At 40.1% G+C, this 13,301-nt stretch overlaps 1 protein-coding gene across 2 annotated transcripts in view; it reads left to right on the top strand.

The window, feature by feature from the left end:
• Nucleotides 1-13,301, top strand: part of CDH20 (cadherin 20) — an 818,364-nt gene that overhangs the window by 202,039 nt on the left and 603,024 nt on the right. For both annotated transcript variants that reach the window (XM_073550198.1, XM_073550197.1), the window contains exon 2: nt 2,181-2,243. The gene's annotated coding sequence lies outside the window, so the exon portion shown is untranslated. The remainder of the gene's footprint in view (nt 1-2,180; nt 2,244-13,301) is intronic.

Below are 13,301 nucleotides of genomic sequence, written 5' to 3'. Positions count from 1 at the left end.
TGTTTCCACCACCATGCTTTACAGTAGGTATGGTGTTTGATGGATGCAACTCAGTATTCTTTTTCCTCCAAACACGACAAGTTGTGTTTCTACCAAACAGTTCCAGTTTGGTTTCATCAGACCATAGGACATTCTCCCAAAACTCCTCTGGATCATCCAAATGCTCTCTAGCAAACTTCAGACGGGCCCAGACATGTACAGGCTTAAGCAGTGGGACACGTCTGGCACTGCAGGATCTGAGTCCATGGTGGCGTAGTGTGTTACTTATGGTAGGCCTTGTTACATTGGTCCCAGCTCTCTGCAGTTCATTCACTAGGTCCCCCCGCGTGGTTCTGGAATTTTTGCTCACCGTTCTTGTGATCATTCTGACCCCACGGGGTGGGATTTTGCATGGAGCACCAGATCGAGGGAGATTATCAGTGGTCTTGTATGTCTTCCATTTTCTAATTATTGCTCCCACAGTTGATTTCTTCACTCCAAGCTAGTTGGCTATTGCAGATTCAGTCTTCCCAGCCTGGTGCAGGGCTACAATTTTGTTTCTGGTGTCCTTTGACAGCTCTTTGGTCTTCACCATAGTGGAGTTTGGAGTCAGACTGTTTGAGGGTGTGCACAGGTGTCTTTTTATACTGATAACAAGTTTAAACAGGTGCCATTACTAAAGGTAATGAGTGGAGGAAAGAGGAGACTCTTAAAGAAGAAGTTACAGGTCTGTGAGAGCCAGAAATCTTGATTGCTTGTTTCTGACCAAATACTTATTTTCCACCATAATATGCAAATAAAATGAAAAAAAAACAGACAATGTGATTTTCTGGATTTTTTTTTCTCAGTTTGTCTCCCATAGTTGAGGTCTACCTATGATGTAAATTACAGACGCCTCTCATCTTTTTAAGTGGTGGAACTTGCACTATTGCTGACTGACTAAATACTTTTTTTCCCCACTGTATGTCAAATAAATCCCATATATGTGTTGGCAATTAGCCCGGGAGAGGCATATATGATAAATATTAGATTTATGATCCTAGCAGAAAATAGTCACCTTGGCATGACCGGTGGGCACACATGAATTTATAAATGCGTGTTCTAAGTACCTTCATTTAATAAGTATACTCTATATAGCAGTTTTACAGCCCAAATTTCATATAATCATTACTTACATACATCTTAGTGCATGCAGAGTGCTGCTGCCTCCTTTTGTTTGTATATTCTGCAGTTAGAGCAGCGTGAACCTGTTCACACTTGCTTTATTCTGCTATGAGGGGCTTGGTAAGTATTTTTATTTTAATCTGGGACTTCCCTTCCTTAGTCCTAATAGTTCTAAAATATTTTGGTAAGGTATTTAGCCAATGTTTAGTAATGGATAATTGACTATACACAGGGCCGGCCCGAGAGATTACGGCGCCCTAGGCGAAACTTTTTTGTTGCGCTCCTACTATTCTTGGCAGTAGATGAAAACTTGGGATATAAATTTAGGAGCAAAATAAACCACAACAACAATGATTAATTAACTCTCTCCTAACTCTTTAATCTTCTGAGAAGTTGTATAGGACAAATATATGCAAAGTAATCAATAACACAAAACAAAAACGACCATAGGTAATTAAAATTTTTGTTTCCTTGCCTTTTTTTTTTAAAAGGATGACACTAAGTCACTGAGATTAATTTGTTTGGCAACTTCAGATTCTATCGAAATTGTTGCCAACCCAACCAACCTCTCTTGCGTCATATTTGCCCTTAAATATGTACACTTTTCTTTCCATCCCTAAAACTTTTTGCCTTTTGAAAAGATTTTTTATAATTTTTTCTATTTTTTCTCTGGCGCCCCCTTTGGGTTGGCGCCCTAGGCGGCCGCCTAGTTCTCCTATACGTTCGGGCCGGCCCTGACTATACAATACCTCTGTTCATGTATGAAATTCTATAGAACGCGCTAAAGAACAGCTATTTGATACCGTCTCAAGCTTACTACAGATCAGACTCAATTACTATAAATCATATTCAATAGGTTGCATTTGACTTGATAATGGGAGGGTCAGTAATGGCCGATACGGTAATCACTTATACTGTAGATCAGTGGTCTAATAAGAAAAAAGGGTCACAAAATTATAGAAATGATTAGAAACTGTGTAAGTGCAAATGTACATTATAACTTTATTATTTATTATCTGTCACTGTGTTCTTTACAGACAAAAGTGTTGAAGAAATTAAAGCCTAGGGCAAAGATGTCAATGTCCAGACATTATTAACAGGTAGGAATCACAATTTATTTCCATTTTTTTCAGTTGCCCTTTGACTTTAAGTATGTTATCATGTTTTTTCCTCTACTTTGACCTGTTTCATCTCTGAGGTTATTTGATAAGTGGGGTGCTCAGCAGTTGGACTATGAGCGATCATACATTTAACAACTTCATGTATTTATTGGTAATGGCAGGTATTTCCAGCGCCATCTTTACTGGTTCAGCACTTAGTATGCCCTTCAAAGTTTGCAAGAATAACTTCGTAAACTGACAGATCTTTACTTTTCTTATACGTAGATGTGACGGTTAACTGTTTCATTGTAAAGGATGTTAATTACAATCAGAACAGTGTCAGTGATGGAAAAAACATAAAAGAAACCATGATTATAGATTTCAGTCCTCTAGTCTCTGGAGACAAGTTCAGAATCTTTAGATCACATAAGACGTGGGCTGAGATAAAATATGTATCAATGAAACTTTATAGCTTCTCATTATATCATATAATTAAACTTGACTGGAGCTTCTGGCTTCTTTTGTGTTTTATAGCAAACATTTAATACTAAATACATTTAATTTGCTGGTAGTAGTTTCATGAATGTTTACTTTGAAAATTTTCGAGTTAGTTGGCAAGGTGCAGGAATATTTCCATGCCATACTGAAAAGCCTTTGTAATGGGCAAAACATAATAAAGTTAGGTTTTGGATGTATTAATCATACACATAACATATAGTTAAAGTAATCTTCACATTAAAACCATCAGTTATGGACCACCATAGACTCACCAAAATCGATGAAGGTATCCTGTAGTTGCAGGCACTAAGGTTACAGTAGCTTATCTGTTAAGTCTTGTGGTTTGTGAGATGATTTTCAATAATTTGAATGTTTTTTTTTCAATACACCTCAAAAATGAATAATTAGAGCGTGATCTAGAGCATTTGGAGGCTAACTAAACATCTTGAACTCTATGTTATGCTTCTCCATTCTTAAACAATTGCTCCCTAAGGGTCCCGTTACATTTAGCGATGCACCAGCGATCCCAACAATGATACAACCTGGTCAGGATCGCTGGTGCATCGCTAAATGGTCACTAGTGAGCTGCCAAACAGGCAGATCTCACCAGAGACGCAGCAGCGATAAGCGATCCATCGGCGGTCGTTCTTACCTGTCACACCGCAGCAATGATGACGACTTCCGCCTGCGTCCATAATGGCAGAGGACATTCTAGCGCTATCAGCGATATCCAGTGGGGGGGCCAGTCACAAGTACGTGTCACACAAAGCGAGATCGGTAGCGATATCGCTGTTGCGTCAGAAAATCTGTGACGCTTTAGTGATATCGCTAGCGATCTCGCTATGTGTAAAAGGCCCTTAAGTGAATGTGTGCTAGATACACATGACCATCTTGTTAGTTCACCAATATACTTGCTTGAACCACTTTTAAAAGACTTTTACTAATGCTGAGCAAGTGTGCTCGTATAAGGTGTTATCTGAGCAAGCTCGTGTGCTAATAGAGTATCTTTGGAGTTCTCAAATACTATGTTTGAGTTGTTGAGGCTACATTAAACATTAATTAACATGCATTAACTATTAATTAACCAGAACCAGCATGGGTTTGTAGCAAACAAGTCATGCCAGGCTAATTTGATTTCCTTCTATGATGGAATCACTGACTGAGTGCATCAGGGAAATATGGTAGATATAGTATACCTAGACTTCAGCAAAGCATTTGATTAAGTATCTCATATTATCCTTATTAAAAAATGACCAATTTTGGGACTGACAAGGCTACAGTTAGGCGGATTCATAACTGGCTCAGTGATCGCACTCAAAGAGTGGTAATAAATGGTTGCACATCCAATTGGAAGAGTATTTCAAGGGGGTACTACAAGGCTCTGTCCTGGCCCCTGGGTTGTTCAAAATTTTTAAAAATGATCTAGATAAGGGAACTGAAGGTTAACTGATCAAATTTGCAGATGATGCAAAGCTAGGAAGGATAGCTAACGCTAGAGAAGATAGAGAAAGGATTCAGAAGGATCTAGAAAAGCTTGAACAATGAACAGCGACTAATAGAATGGTACAGTTAGGTCCATATATATTTGGACAGAGGCAACATTTTTCTAATTTTGGTTCTAGACATTACCACAATGAATTTCAAACAAAACAATTCAGATGCAGTTGACGTTCAGACTTTCAGCTTTCATTTGAGGGTATCCACATTAAAATTGGATGAAGGATTTAGGAGTTTCAGCTCCTTAACATGTGCCATCCTGTTTTTAAAGGGACCAAAAGTAATTGGACAGATTAAATAATTGTAAATAAAATGTTCATTTCTAGTACTTGTTGAAAACCCTATGTTGGCAATGACTGCCTGAAGTCTTGAACTCATGGACATCACCAGACGCTGTGTTTTCTCCTTTTTGATGCTCTGCCAGGCCTTCACTGCGGTGGTTTTCAGTTGCTGTTTGTTTGTGTGCCTTTCTGTCTGAAGTTTAGTCTTTAACAAGTGAAATGCATGCTCAATTGGGTTGAGATCATGAACTTCTACTGCATTTGAATTGTTTTGTTTAAAATTCATTGTGGTAATGTCTAGAACCAAAATTAGAAAAATGTTGTCTCTGTCCAAATATATATGGACCTAACTGTATTTAACAGGAAGAAATGAAAGATTCTACATCTGTGCATAAGGGCAATAAAAACAAAAATTACTTAGCTAGAGTCTAGCTCACGTGAAGTAATTATCCACCTCTACTTCTCCTTGGTCACGCCGCATCTGGAATACTGTGTCCAGTTCCGGGCACCACATTTTAAAAAAGACATTCAAAAACTGGAGCAAGTTCAGAGAATAGCAACCAGGATGGTGAGTGGATGGCAAAATATGTCCTATGAGGAATGTTTAAATAATTTTGGAATGTTTAGCTTGCAAAAAAGAAGGCTAAAAGGAGACTTAGTAACTGTCTACAAGTATCTGAAGGGATATCACAGTGTAGAGGTACCATCCTTATTCTCATTTGCACATGGAAACATGAGAAGAAAAGGAATTAAACTGAAAATGAGAAGATACAGATTAGATATAAAAAAAGCTTTTTGACAGTGAGGGTGACCAATGAGTGGAACAGGCTGCCACGAGAGGTGGTGTAAGTCTTCAGAGACTTGACAAACATCTATGCAAGATGGTTTTCTGAATCCTGCATTGATCAGTGGATTGGACACGATGACCCTTGAGATCCTTTCCAACTCTATCATTCTATGATTCTATTATTCTATGTCTCAGGGCTGGCATGTCATGCAGCCATGGCATCTCGAACAGAGCATTCAAGCACGCCGAAGATGAACACTTTATCCGAGCTCGCTCGCTCTTCACTAGTAGAGGTGAGCAAATTTTTCAGATTTTGTCCCAGAATCTGATTTTGACATATTTAAGCCATATTCAAACAATATTTGTACCGAATGTATGCCTTATGATCAGTTCCGAACATATTCTGTAATTTCACTCCCATTGACTCTAATGACGTTCGGCTGCGTTCAGCGAATATTGCAAAAACAATATTCGATTCCAATCATATTTGGAACCGAATACGAAGAAATTCGCTCATCTCTAATCACTAGTACTTACCACTAGAGGTGAGCGAATTTGTTCGAATTTTGGCCCCGAATCTGATTTTGATATATTTAGGCCATATTCGAACAATATTCGTGCTGATTGTATGTCTTATGTTCGGTTCCGAGCATATTTGGTCATTTCTACTCCCATTGACTCTAATGAAGTTCGGCTGTGTTTGCCAAATATTGAAAAGCCAATATTCGAATCCGATCGTATTCGCAACCAAATCCAAACAAATTCGCTCATCTCTACTTACCACTGCATACTGTGAACACCAGACAAAACCCGTCATTTTGAAGATGCGTTGATCGAATCACCAACTATCACAATTTGGCCCCTTAAAGATGTTTGAACTTGGCTCATTCCAATTGAGCAATGGTATTCATCTAATTTGCAATTGGGGATGATTAATTTTGACTGGAATTGTATATTTATGTGAATTGTTGTAATATCACAGCTACCTTTGACAAAATTTCATAATTAGAATACAAGCATGCAGCTCTTACTGCTATGTAGTTTTAATATTTGATTAATTCTGCTTGTAAATTGGAAATACTAGGGATGAATTTTAAGCACATTCAAGGCATGAAATTCCACCAACTGATACATTCCTTATTCAAAGATATTAAAAATACATTATTTTTAACTAGTCAAGGACTGGAAGTTAAGCTTACAGCAAAAAATAAAAATTTAAAAAATGTATTTATCCATAAACATAGTGGTAAATACCGTTGTAACCATATGTGTACAAAGTAGACTATCCAGAAGTGAGGCTGTAGGGAGAAAATGAAGTTACATTCTCCTTGCAGACACTGCTTTCCATTCACCTGCTCATTGTGTAATGAATCCTGAATGCTCACAGACCTCAGAGCATCCTGGAAGTGAGCGGTTGCGGGGAAAATAAAACTTAATTTTCTACCTGCAGCCACACTTCCAATTAGACTGGCATATATGTATAAAAAGGTTTTACCTGCAGATTACCACAATGTCTGCAGGTAAATACCATTTATTTTTTGCTCACATATTGCTTTTAATTACCTTTTTAGATTACAAGTAGAAATATGAGCTGTGCACAGAAGGACAACATGCAACTCACATGACAATCAACGACAAAATAATTATGCATTGTTCCCAGGCATACAATGACCAAATTACTAAATATACCAATGTTTCTCTATACATAGAAATAATATTTTGGTGTTGTGCAAAAATCATGGCACAATACTCTATCGGAATTAATTAAATAAGGTTAGTGCTCTGAGCAGGCCGGTCAAGTTCTTCCATACCAAACGGACCAAACCATGTCTTGACAAATGTTGCTTTTTGCACTGGCGCTCAGTAGGGATGAGCGAGTATACTCGTTAGGATTCGGTACTCGGTGAGTAATGCGGTACTCGAATCCTAGCGAGTATTTCACTACTCGCCTCGCAATATTTGGCACAGCCTGCACAGCTCAGCACAGTCCCCGCAAAGCCCAGCACAGTTCCTGCACAGCCCGGTACAGTCCGGCACAGCCCAGCACAGTCCCGCACAGGCCAGCATAGTCCCACACAGCCCGGCATAGTCCCCACACAGTACCTGCACAGCCCAGCACAGTCCTGCACAGGCCAGCACAGTCCCGCACAAGCCAGCACAGTCCCATACAGCCTGGCATAGTCCTCGCACAGTACCTGCACAGCCCAGCACAGTCCCGCACAGCCCAGCACAGTCCTGCACAGGCCAGCACAGTCCCACACAGGCCAGCACAGTCCCACACAGCCCAGCATAGTCCCCGCACTGTACCTGCAAAGCCCAGCACAATCCTGCACAGACCGGCACAGTCCCACACAGGCCATCACAGTCCCACACAGCCTGGCATAGTCCTTGCACAGTACCTGCAAAGCCCAGCACAGTCCTGCACAGCCTGGCACAGTTCCGCACAGTCCCACACAGCCCAGCATAGTCACCGCACAGTACCTGCAAAGCGCAGCACAGTCCCGCACAGCCCGGCACAGTCCCGCACAGGCCAGCACAGTCCCACACAGCCCGGCATAGTCCCCGCACAGTACCTGAAAACCCCAGCACAGTCCCGCACAGCCCGACACAGTTCCGCACAGGCCAGCACAGTCCCACACAGCCCGGCATAGTCCCCGCACAGTACCTGCAAAGCCCAGCACAGTCTCGCACAGCCCGGCACAGTTCCGCACAGGCCAGCACAGTCCCGCACAATCAAAGGTGACATTAACCCCTTATTACCCCATATGTCACTGCTACATGGCAGTGGGGAGAGGATAAGTGCCGGAATTGGGGCGGCTGTGTGCTGGTATTTGTAGCCGGGGGGGCCAATATCCATGGCCCCTTCCAAGACTATGAATATCAGCCCGCAGCTGTCTGCATAGCCTTTTTGGCTATTAATTATAGGGGGACCCCACGTCATTTTTTTAGGGGGGTCCCCCTATTTTAATAGCCAGCAAAGGCTATGCAGACAGCTGCGGGCTGATATTCATAGCCTGGGAAGATCCATGGGTGTTAACCCCTTCCCAGGCTATAAACATCGGCCCTCAGTCACTGGCTTTCCCTCTTTGGCGCAGAAAATTGCATGGGAGCCCATGCCATTTTAAAAAAAATTATTAAAAAAAAAAGGAAAGGACATTTCATATTAGGCCAGGGTCAGATATGCGAGAAACTCGCATGAGTCTCACACCTCAGTACCCGGCACTGCACTTGGGACCGGAGCATTCAGCTGCATAGAAATACATGCAGCCACACACTCCGGTTCCGAATGCCATCTATCTATCCCATATCTATCATCTATCTATTATCTCTCTGTCTGTCTATCTATCTATCTATCTATCTATCTATCTCTCTATCTGTTTATTTATCTATCCCATATCTATCTATCTGTCTATCTATCTATCTATCTATCTGTCTTTCTCTATCTATCTCTCTATCTATCTCTCTATCTATCTCTCTCTATCTATCACTCTATCTATCTCTATCTATCTATCTATCTATCTATTTATCCCATATCTGTCTATCTATCTATTATCTATCTAGATGTGTGTAAACATTCTTCAATGGAGTATGTAAAAGAAGACGTTGGACAAGGAAATGACATCACAATTCTTTTTTTTGTTAAATAATATATCTTTTTTTAGCTTCCAAAAACACATACAAATCCGCATGAAAAAAAACGCATCAAAAACATGTAAAAAATGCATCAAATATGCAGGTGACCTGCCAGTGACTTCTGATGCAGATTTCACCTGCGTCAAATCCTGAGCCAATACTGAGCCAATCCTGACCACGGAAACATACCCTAAGAGGAAAGAAATTTCACAAACTGACTTGTTACAATGTTGGCATCTTATTACAGTGCCACGCTCTAATTCAGTAAACTCTTTACACAAATGTTTGCAAAGGTAGAATGCATGGCGAGAGGCTGGATTATATACACCTGTAGGAATGGGACTTGTTAAATATCTGAATTCAGAAATTAAGACTTGTGTCCCGATCCTTTTGTCCACATAGTGTATATAGTCCTGGTCTCAATCAGTTATAGTAACATAGATAAAGAGACGGTTACAACATATACAGCACATTACTATATTATAGACCATAATCTGCTGTGTAACTGGATACATGCCATTGCTTTTGAATAGCCCAGTAGACTTGTCAGATGTAGTTTTCCTCATTACTTTGCACCACTAATTGTAAATTATTGTACCGTGACAAAGCAGCTATAATTTGACAGAATTGATTTAAGTCTTCCCAGGTTTGCCTACCATTGTGTGAAGAAGAGTTAAGCCCCCGTTACACACAGCGAGATCGCTAGCAATATCGCTGAAATGTCACTGATTTTGTGACGCAGCAGCGATATCACTAGCGATATCGCTATGTGTGATACTTACCGCCAACCGGCTCCCCCGCTGGTTATCGCTGATCGCGCGAGAAGGTCCTGGACCATTTCTCATCGTCAGCTTCCTGCTGGGCTTCCTGTGGCGCTGACGAGCGACGCATGGACGCGGGCGGGAGGACCTCAGGATCGCCTCGTCTGACAGGTAAGTAGCGGCCCCCGACCCCAGCGATGCCACTGGTGAGATCTGCCTGTGTGGCAGCTCACTAGCGACCACTTAGCGATGCACCAGCGATCCATATCGTTGTCGGGATCGCTGGTGCATCGCTTAGTGTAACGGTACCCTTACCTATGAGGCTTTTGCTTACCTATATCATCAAATTCAGCCTGACCTATTTTCACAAATGTATCCGTTCCAAAAATCTTTTCTTCACCACTTATTACATTTTGTACTTTCTTTTGTGAGATAAAAAAAATGTAATGTTTTACATATCTTTAACGCAATAAAATCTGAAAGTCAAAAACACAATTGAACTCAAACTACAATTTTTATCGAGTGGGATTCGAAGACGCAGTGACAGCTTTTCATGATGGCTAATTTCATATAATGCAAATATGAGTCACACGCGCTCTCAGATACTTGTATAACTCATATCAACCCCATATTATCAGATCAACATTTCACTTTACAAACATATTCTTTTAATGATGATGGAAAATTCAATAGGAACCTGTAAATGCTGATGCAGGAGTACCTCAGCAGGGCACTTTATTCTTATGAAGAATGATGTGCTACAATAAAACCTAACACCGCTTCACAATTCTGCTTGGTTTTCGGAGGTAATAAATCTCCTACTTTTCGGCTTTGTGCTTCTTTATGTGAACTAAATGAAACACTACATTTATAGGCCTGGAAAAGTCACATGTCATAAGTACATCTTAAAGAAAATGTCAATGCAGCCTGTCACATCCAAACTGCTTTCTTTATGACAAACATGCAGCTTTTAATATAAGTGTATTTTATCGCTAAGGCAAAGGCTTGAAACCAAAAAGTTAAATGCGCATTACAAGCAAATTATTAACATCTAGCTCTCTGCGAACAGATTAGTAACTGGAAGTTGGTAGATATTCCTTATTTTTGAAGCAAAATAGAAGACGATAATGACTGGAGCAAGACAAAAGCAGAATATCTCTCGAAGACGGGTCAGGATTTTCATATCTTGTGATGAGCTGGCATGAATGGCTTTCTAGGAAATAGTACTTAATGATACATACTGTTTTCCTATAGTCTGGCTATACCTACAGTATACACAGGAATGCCAGCCACATCGTTACAACTTCTAGGAATATATCAGCATTACATTAGCATGAATTAATTTAATGCAGAGCCCCATGATGAAGTCTCAATGACATGTTATTGCAGCAATGAATGCCACATGACGGCATATGCAAAATGTTAGGTTTGGAAGCGCGACATCTGTATGGGAAGTAAACAAATATAATTCATCATGCACCATATGGTATGAAGACGGATGCTACTTTAAGTAAATTGAAGAAAGGGAGAATGGCATTTTTATGATAAATATTTATTAGTTACATGAGAATATTTCAAGGGGTGCTACATAATGCTTCTTTGTTATTATTTTAATTTATTGGTGTTGTATTTAGTTTTTTATTATGTATTTTATGTGCATTAATTCCAATGTTGGTATATTGTGTGTCATGTGATATTTGCTACATAAGGAACATCCATGGGCTATGGTGCATGCTTGAAAAAGCATTACCAGTGTGATATGTAATGTTCAACCTCTGTTCTCCCAATCTCACTGCAAAGCTGTGTGTGATTATAAATGACACATCTGCAGGTTCTACTCAGCTTCCAGCACACATGCAGACAGGGTTGTAATAAATACAGCAGAGCTGAGAGAGAAGCAAAAAAAGTATTTGTGTAAAGAGATATTTAATTTATCCTGTTCTGTGTTAGTTACTTGTCTCACACTGGTAACTCTCCCTTCATGTTAAATAAGCTCTGGAGGCAAAGTTATCTTCCGTGCACCATCCTCCCCAGAGCCTGATAGAGGTAATGTATACTGTATAAAGTGATAAAAGATGTTTTATCAACAAGGAATCTGATGCTTACAGGGATAAACTTTTTTCAGCATTCTATAACCTGTATGCCCTTATTAATATTTTAGATAGATCAAATGTGGTGACAGATGCTTTTTACGTAGGGTTAGTCCAGTAGTGGAAAGACCTTTAAACTCTCAGAAGGAAATGTCACTAGAAGAGGTCCACAAGCAGTTATAGAAGCACTCTCAACAAATTTGTATCCTTTAACTGTATTGAATTCATCATATTATATTCCACTCTGTTGTTACAATTGCTCAGTTTGTCTTTCTCCCCAGATAATTCTTCTGTTGATGACATCATGTGATTAAAAACTGACTAGCTGAATCCTTCTAAGCTCTATGTAGAACCAGGAAGTCTCTTTTCTCTGCATGAGTCATCACTGCAAAAGTACTTGGAAGGGAGGAGGAGCAGAGCAGCTGGGTCAGGAGTTGAAGAGGGGGATGACTCATGCAGGCAAAAGAGACTTCCTGGTTCTACATAGAGCAGGGAAAATAGATTTAACTGGATAGAAAGTCAATATGAGCAATTGTAAGTACATAGAGCTATATAACATGATAATTACAGTGTACTAAGAGGATAAAAACTATGAAAAACACATGAATGCTTGGCCTAAAGAGAAGCTATTATCAGAAAATGGTCTACTGTTTATATCAGGCTTTTATTTACTGTATTTAAAAAAATTGGATAAAAGTAGATAAAGCGGCACTAGTATATACTGTATAGGCTGGATCAGCTGCAAGTACAGAAAACCCCTACCACAATGGGGTAATTTAAACACTTAAACATACAAACAATATGTACTCGTGCTATGATTCAGACATATAAGTACATTACTGATCAATTTTTAAATGCCTGTGATGGTGTAGAAGGAAAATTTTTCTAGACGAGCTGCGGTATATATCCTCCGATACAAGTTCAATTAAACAAGCTAAAATGAGGGGACAGAGAGTTAGGGAGTATATAGGAATTTTGCACTCACAAAAAAGTAAAGTGTATAAAAAATAAAAAATATAATTTAAAAAGGTGTCATGTGCAATAATGACAATGGTTTCAGTGCCTTTCAACTTGTGCCGATAAGCAAGGAATAAAATGAATAATGGTGGCACTGAGTTTTGTGCACAATAACCTCAGAAGGTAAATACGCAATTTGTAGCAATAGCACTAATGGTGCTAGGGGTGTTTCGTGTGACCAAGGGCCAAAGACTACTAGTGCCGTGCAGATATATTTAAGGCTGCTCCATAAATGTGCTGGAAGTGCTCAAAGGTACTCAATGTCAGATACCTGCTCTCTGAATAGTGCTTTCTAATCCAACCAGTAGGTTATAATGTACTTAGCTTGAGGTCAGTCTTGGATCTCTCTGAAGTAGCGGTGAGTCATGGAGCGTTGTCCCAGCTGGTGACAAGCTCATTGGATCAGATGCTGAAGCGCGGGTAGCCGCGGAGAACGCTGGCAGGGCCTGCTTGCTGACAGGACCTGCGTGACGTATTCGGGTCACGTGACTAGC

The sequence above is a fragment of the Dendrobates tinctorius genome, unplaced genomic scaffold (genome assembly GCF_039654945.1).
Source record: "Dendrobates tinctorius isolate UK_male_01 unplaced genomic scaffold, ASM3965494v1 ptg000163l, whole genome shotgun sequence".
NCBI lineage: Eukaryota > Metazoa > Chordata > Amphibia > Anura > Dendrobatidae > Dendrobates > Dendrobates tinctorius.
This window is presented reverse-complemented; position numbering and strand designations above follow the sequence as displayed.